Source organism: Cannabis sativa, chromosome 1 (genome assembly GCF_029168945.1).
Source record: "Cannabis sativa cultivar Pink pepper isolate KNU-18-1 chromosome 1, ASM2916894v1, whole genome shotgun sequence".
NCBI classification, from domain to species: Eukaryota; Viridiplantae; Streptophyta; class Magnoliopsida; order Rosales; family Cannabaceae; genus Cannabis; species Cannabis sativa.
In genome coordinates, this window is record NC_083601.1 from 9,626,055 (window position 1) to 9,634,418 (window position 8,364).

Below are 8,364 nucleotides of genomic sequence, written 5' to 3' on the forward strand. Positions count from 1 at the left end.
GTAGGTGTCATTTTGTTGGAGTTTATTTTACCAGGATCTTAGATCTACTCACAAGTATGTTTATTAACATCCTAAATATGAACTTTCTAAAACGATAAAATAAACACATATAAAGTTTAAGAAACCTTACATTGGTTGCAGCGGAATATAATGACTCCTTCCGTTCAGATATCTAGCCCTTGATTCCTTTCTGTAGCAGAGCATTATCAATATCTGAACCTGGATCTCTTTCTCTGAATCTTTGATGCTGAATCTCCTTTGCTGATGATCTTTCTTCACGATCTTCCTCACTATGATTGAGGTATCACTTGATGTGTGTGGGCACTACTCTAATCACTAAGAGAGGTTCGAAATATTGAGGAAGAAAAGAGAGAGAGAGTGGCGGCTAGAGAAGAGAGTGGAGGCTCGAGTTTTTCCGATCTCGAAAGTGTGTTATTTTCCTGAAGCCTTCACTATCTATTTATAGCATTCCTCTAGGGTTTGATTTGAATTATATGGCATTAAAATAATGAAAAAAATCATTTAAAAAAGCTACAAAGGTGGCCGACCATACACTTAATGGATTGGGCCTTGGGCTTTGCAATTTTGCAATTTTAACACCTTTTGTATCTGATTTTCTCAAAAATGCCAATTTCCTAATTCAATCATTTAAATGCCAATTCTAACTATTTAATAACTATAAATAATTATTAAATAATATTGTCATTTATCATATTTATTAATTGAACCATACAAAGTATCATAATTAACAAATATGCCCCTATAAACTCTTTCTTTACAATTTCGCCCTTACTTAGTGAAAATTTCACAAATAGACATAGTCTAACTTGTGAATTATAATTGATTAATCAAAACCAATTACATGAGTCTTACAAGCAATATTATCTCAACTAGTGGGGGGACCATGGGTCTATATAACCGAGCTTCCAATAAGTAGATCAAGAATTTAGCACTAAAATTCACTAACTTATTAATTCTTCGTTGAATCCACGCATAGAACTTAGAATTGCACTCTCAGTATATAGAATGCTCTATATGTTCCACCATATAGACACATCATTAGTTATCCATTGTTATAATCCTAATTTGATCAATGATCCTCTATATGAATGATCTACACTGTAAAGGGATTAAACTACCGTTACACCCTACAATGTATTTATTCCTTAAAACACTTGACCCCGTATAAATGATATTTCAGCTTATGTGAAATGAGTACTCCACCATTTATGTTCGTTTGGTCAAGCTCGAAGGAGATCATCCTTTGCTTACTATTCGCCAGATAGAAGCTATAGATTCCATGTTTATGATAGCGCTCCCACTCAATTGCACTACCGTGTTCCCAAAATGTACGTATCACCCTGACCTAAAAGTAGGCTTAACTAACAAATCAAAGAACACGAATAGCCTTTCAAGATTGAGCCTAATCATATCAGGATTAAGATCATTTGATCTAGGATCAACTAGGCGATATTGACTTGAATAGATATTACGGTAAGTTTAATAAATCTAAGTCAAAGTTCAATATCGGTCCCTTCCGATGCATACTCCATGCATCCAACCTGAGCTTTACTTTAACCAATGTTCTGGAAAGAACATAGTATTTCTCCAAATACAAGTAAACTCTTGTTGTAGATTATCATATCGCAAAACCCTGTGTCTGATAAATCTAGGAAACTTTATTCACATAGTCATGTTTACTTTCCAATGTGTTGACGGCACAATAAACAGGATCAAGTATGTGAAAAGGGTTTCAGATGAATTTATACATTATGTACATTAATCAAGAAATAAATCATGTGAACCATGCAACATTAAATGTTGTTTCTGATCTATATTAATAAACAAATCTGATTATATTGAAATGAGTTTTATTTAGGGCATAAAACCCAACAAACTCCCACTTGCACTAATATAAAACAAAAAGTGCGTTTCAAATAATCTCAACACCTTGATATGCAAATCAAGTGTAGTAGTAGTAAACTCCTCGTAATAGGATCTGAAAGGTTGAATTAAACACAACCTTTTCTCCACCATTACTCTTCCTTAATCACAAAATCATTGATAATGTGAAATTCCTCTCTATATGTCTACTCTCTTGGGATACTGGATTCTATACCTTTGGCAACTACTTTTGGTTAATCAGGAAATTAACACTAGTAGTTTAAGGCAATTTGGAATGGTGCCAAAGATGTATAGAACTTTCCTTAGACTGAATAAGTAACTTTCCTGCAGCTTTAACATTCAGTCTCTCTCTGGTAGACTTAGAGAATTCAGATAGGTTTTTACACTTCTCCAAAATCACTATTCCACCCCCAGAGTAATCACCATCTTATCAGAAATATTTACTAGCACATAGGCAAATTTCGAAATCTGATATGGTGTAGTCTAAGAGTTTTAAACACACCCTTATAGACTAACATATAGTTCCTCTTCTTAATCTTAAAATTTACTTGATTGTCTTCCAATGTTCTTCTCCTGGATTAATCTGATACCTACTCATTACTCCCACTCAACAGCAGGTGTCTGGTCTAAGGCATACAAAAGCATATCTAAGACCTCTCACTGTTGATGTAAGAAATTCTTTCATGGCTTTATCTTTTCTGGAATAGTTAAGACTTTTCCTTAGATAAATAAAATCTATACCTAAGAAGTTGTGAAGCTTCTATAGATTGCCATTAGAAAGAAAATGCTTCAGCATCTTACTAAAGTAAGTTGCTTGCATTAGAGTAAGTAATTACCAGGTATACCACAAGCCATAGGTTTAGATAAACTCAAACCTATAATACTAGGAACAGGAAGTTTTGTTAAGTCCATAGAATAGACTTATTAACGAAAATTTCCTTTTATGTCCTTGTAATAGAAAACTTTAGGTCATTCCATGTGAATGGATTAAACCATAGTTCTATTGGCTTTCTTCTTAGTTTCTTATCTTGACAATCCATTACTTGTTTAAACTCACAATGGATTTTAATCACTAGTGTCTCCCAAGTCATAAGAAGGTGAATTCCTAGAAACTCTCCCACTGCAACAAGGTACCGTGAATTATGTCGAAGAAAACTAAATGGTATTAACCTCTTTGGTTGTGACAAGACAACAGAGGCAGTGGGATCATCATATATTATATAAGATGATAGAACACTTTTGGAATCAAGAATTAAATATCTCCTTTATTTGCTACTTGTTTTTCAGACTTAGTCATTTTCTTAGAAAAGTAGTATTTGTTTGAACAAACACTTTCTTATCTATTGACAATGGGATGGTCCACCCCTAATCACTTAGAATAGCTAACAAACCATGGTTAACAGTTCTAGCTTTTCTTAAGATTTTGATTAGGTCATCCATGAATCTAGTAATGATTTACATTAAGTATACAACCATTACATCATTCTGAAATTGTATTACCATAGAAGGATTTAGGCAACGACTAGTAACTAATCATCAACATGCAACTCGAAATTTCTGGTGAGGTAAGTTTGGATATAATTCAAAAAGCAAATTAATGATCTTTGAACTGCATATCAACTAACTATTTCTCCACCCCTATCAGTTCGCAAGATCTTTAACCACTTACCTTAATGGTTTTAACCATTGCTAGAAATTAATGAAATTTTTCAAAAATTTCAAATTTCTTGCTATAAGGTATAATCTAGAGTTATCGTTTTAAGAATACAACGAAAAACTCATATCCACCCCTGAATGTACATCCATCTGCGAATGACATGAACTACTTTCAGTGGATATAGGCATATTAACTCTTTGCAGAGATTGATCTTGTCAAATCCACTATGAACAAGATACAAATGCCATAGATTAAAAAAAATGTGGTAGTGTCTATGATGACATAGGTTTAGTTACATCAAAGAGTTCTTAGAATACTGCAAGTGGATCCTGGTCACAGAATACCTAACTCATATTCCATACAGTTTTAATCCATTAATAGAAGATGGATATTAAACACTTGAGAAAGTGTAACTGTATTGTATTCTGGAATTAGAAATATAAGAAAATTTCTATTTGGAATCTAAAATTAAAGTCAAAGACTTAAATTTATACCAAATATTATGAGTAATTCTATCTTGGACCACCACTACTGATACAAACTCTAAGTCAGATTTGCCCGTACAAGTAGGAGATTTCTAAGATTGAGGATTTTTATCAATTGAAAATAGAATTTCGGGATTATAATCATATGCGTCATTTAATTTCTTAAGAGAAAATATAATGACATGAAATGATTTATAGACCATTCATCCAATGATATATTATGGAGCTAATTCGAAATGAATAAGCTAAGAGGAATTAGGATAATTTCGTTTATAAATAAGAATCCAACGATGCTTCGATTAGCGAAAGACAAAGTAATCTTATTCATGTAATCTTCTTGTTTCATATTGTAAAAATACTAGTCTAAGGTGTCATCAATTGATGAACAGCTAGATGTCGCATATACAATATTTATCTTTCGAGATCTAACACTATTATGAATGTCTAATGGTGAAAATCCACTAGGGATTTATCTCATTAGATAAACAAGCCAAGTTAGACCAACAATGAAGATTCGAAATTAAACTACAACTTAATAAAATAAAATAACATGGTTCAATATAAATTCATACACAATTCAGAAATTATAAGCATATAGCAAGTAGGAATGACAAGTGAAAATACTAAAACATACAATCCTAAATAATTTCCAAGGTTTTCAACAAACTGATATCAGTGTCCCGTTTAGGCGAGAGTCAAAGCTACCATTCATTGAATAGAGTTGTCAGCTCGTCTAAAATGTTAAACATTCTAGCAACCTTTTATTCGATCAAGATTGGAATTCAGCGTTGTCCCGTTTAGGCGAGAGTCAAGGCAATTCTATCTTATGAGCTTCCACCATTGTTTCATAATTTGCAAGTCAAGTATGGTCGCCACCATTAGGGTGATCAATACCATACAAAACACTTACAAACTACTTATCATGCGAGGTTAAACTAAGTGCGAAATTGCTAATGAACGTTCCTCCATTAGGGAGGATTACTCACTAAAACAAACGCGGTGTAAAACCCACAATGGAGATCGAATGTCTTTATAATAAAGCTCATTATTTAAAAAGAGTTGTATTTTCTTTGATTCTCTTTATTTATTCTATTTATTTTAAATATATATTTATTTAATTAAAATCTTCAATTTAGAATGAAAAATTCTAAATATAAATTTTAATTTAATATTTATAAATTTTACTTAGATGGATATGAAAATAACATGAATTATTTCCATCTTAGTAATAATTTCCAATAAATATTTAGAAAAAAAATATTTAAGTTGTTACAAAATTAATTTAAATTAATTTACAACTCAAATTTAATTTTCTATAAATATATATTGCATTTCGAAAAATTAAAGTATATAAGAATACAATTTTCGAAAAATGCATATTAAAATAAAAAATAAATCCTGGAAAAATTATTCTAATTTAATGTTGGCCCAAAATTAATTAATAAAATTAATTTACAACAAAAAATATAATTTTCCTATTTAATTAAATATATAAGAAAAATTACAAATATTTAAGTATGATGATGAAAATCAACTTAAATATTAATTTTCTATTTAATTAAATACACTAGAAAAAAAACTTCAAGCAAAAATATCACCTATCTAGATTTTCCTTTGACTAATTAATTCTATTTCTAATAATATACTTTAATTCAATTTATTTTAAATTAATCAATAAATGAAAAAAATCATTGATTTAAGTTGATCCAAGAATTAATTAAAATAATTAATTTACAACTTAATCTATTTTTCAAGATAAAATTCGAAATTCTAGCATTTAAGAAATACAATTTCGAAAATTGATTAATAAAATAAAGAAAAAATATATTTTGAAAATTATTTAAGTTAAAAAAAAATAAATTTCAACTAAAAATAATTTTCTATTTAATTAAATGTCATGAAAAAGAAATATTTAAGTATGATGATAAAAATCAACTTAGATATTTAATTTTCAAATTAATTAAATGTATTAAATTCAAGAAATAAATAATTAAGTGTAGAGAAGGCTTAATTATTAATCTCTAGTTTAATACTAGGAAAAAATATATTTAAAATAAATTGTACCAAAATTAATTAATAAATAATTAATTTCACAATTTATAATATTTTCCTATTTAATATTAGAAATAATAAGTAGTCTATAAATAACTATCTAGAAAATATCTTATTTGACTAAGTATCTTTTCCACAAAATTTGAAAAAATATCTAATTTAAGTTGTACTAGAAAAATCTAGAACTTAAATATTTTCAAATTTAAATTTAATTAAATATCAAAAATTAAGTTGTAACCACTTAATTTGAAAATATTCCATTTTAAGTTAATATTTGAAAAGATATTAACTTAAAAAAATATCTAAAGTATCTTAATAACCAATGCCTAAAATTCCTCAACTTAATTTTGAAATTTTGAATTCAAAAGATATTCAGATTTAAGTTGGTTAGTTGAAGATAACTAAATATCAACTTAAATAGGAATATTTAATGAAAAATTTAAATTAAGTTCCAGAAAGAATCTAGATGGTTATAATTCTATATTTAATTAAATACAAGAAAATACATATAGTTTAGCTTAGAATATAAAATTCCTTAAACTATATTTTTCTTAAATTAATTTCAAAATAAATGAAATTAATTATGTTGCTAATCAATTTTATTAGGTTAAACTAGTTTAATTAACCTAAGTACAAGTCATTCAAATCAGGCAAATGGGCCTTCACAATTGGGGTGGTTTGTGTGAGGGGGTGCTGGGTTCAGTATGTCGTACCCACTTCTATGGCTCCCAACTCTCACACAAAGCCCAAAAGAGAGGAATTTAACCTTAATAAGAACAACTGTTATTAATTGAATAAGCCCAAAACTAAATGGGCCTAAATAAAATCTATCAATGACTATGACATTTTATTTAGCAACATTAACCTATATGCATCTATAATAAAATTAAACACATAGGCTCACACAGGCACACTTTGGATGGGTCCTATCATGTTGCTAGGTCATACACAGATGAAAGAAGATTGTAAAATTTACCTGTTACAAATTATTAACTTGACCAAGGGAGCCATCAGATCATTAGATCTGGCAAAAAGTAACCATGGCTATTTGCAATCAAGTAATAATAGGTTTTAAAAACTTACACATAAGCTAAAACACATACTCACCGCAACAAGGTTAGTTGGATAGTTGGATGTAGGATTTATTTAATTTTAAATTAAATATTTAATTTCGAAAATAATTAATTAAATAAAAAAAATAATTTTTCGAAAAATTTAAAAAAAAATTTGAAAAATTCGAAATTTTTTTTTTTTTTAAAAAAATTTAAATTTAAAATTAAACCTACAATTTTTGAAAAATTAGGTTTCAACCAACCTAAATATCATTTCAAAAAAAATTTGCTAACTACTTTTAAATTTTAAATGTTATTTTATAAATAAAAATTAAATAAAAAATTAGAAAAGATAAATAAATATCTTTTTCAAATTTTAAATGTAATTTAAATAAATAAAATAACAAAATTTAAAAAATTAGCAAAATATCTTATATCATTTAAAAATTACATGATTATAAATATCTTATTTTAAATTTAAATATGGTCAAAATATCTAAAAAGATTTAATTAAAAAATCTTAAAAGATAAGATATTTTTAAAATATCTTAAAAGATATTATAAATATCTTAAAAGATATTATAAATATCTTAAAATATCTGACCTTAAATTTAAAAAAATATAATCAAATTTAAAAATAAGATAGATTTTTAAGCAAAAAGATAAATACTAATTCTATTCAAATTCAAATTACACTAATATCTTGAATTAAATTAAAAAAAAATTTAAATTAATTCAAAATGATAATTAGAATTGAATTAGGAATAGTAATAGTATATATACAAAACCATACAAAAAATTGGAAGTTAATTCCATGAAAAATTATGAAAAATTGAAGAAAATTGAAAAAATTCGAAACTGTACGGACAGTTCTGCGATCGCAGGAAACTATCAAGACAAAGCCCCGATTTTGTCAAATCTTCAAAAAATCATAACTAATTCAAATAAAATCCAAATTGAGTTCTGTAAAAGGCTAACTTGCTTAATTTTTTCCATACTATCCAATAAAAATAATGCCAGAACCGAAATAACAATTATTTTTCACGAAAATTTCACAATCATCAATCAATCATCAAATAACACTCAATACAACATGATACCATCCAAAGAACATACAAACAATCGTTTTAAAGTCCAAATTTCTTGCAAGTAAATCAATTACCAGGATCTTAGATCTACTCACAAGTATGTTTATTAACATCCTAAATATGAA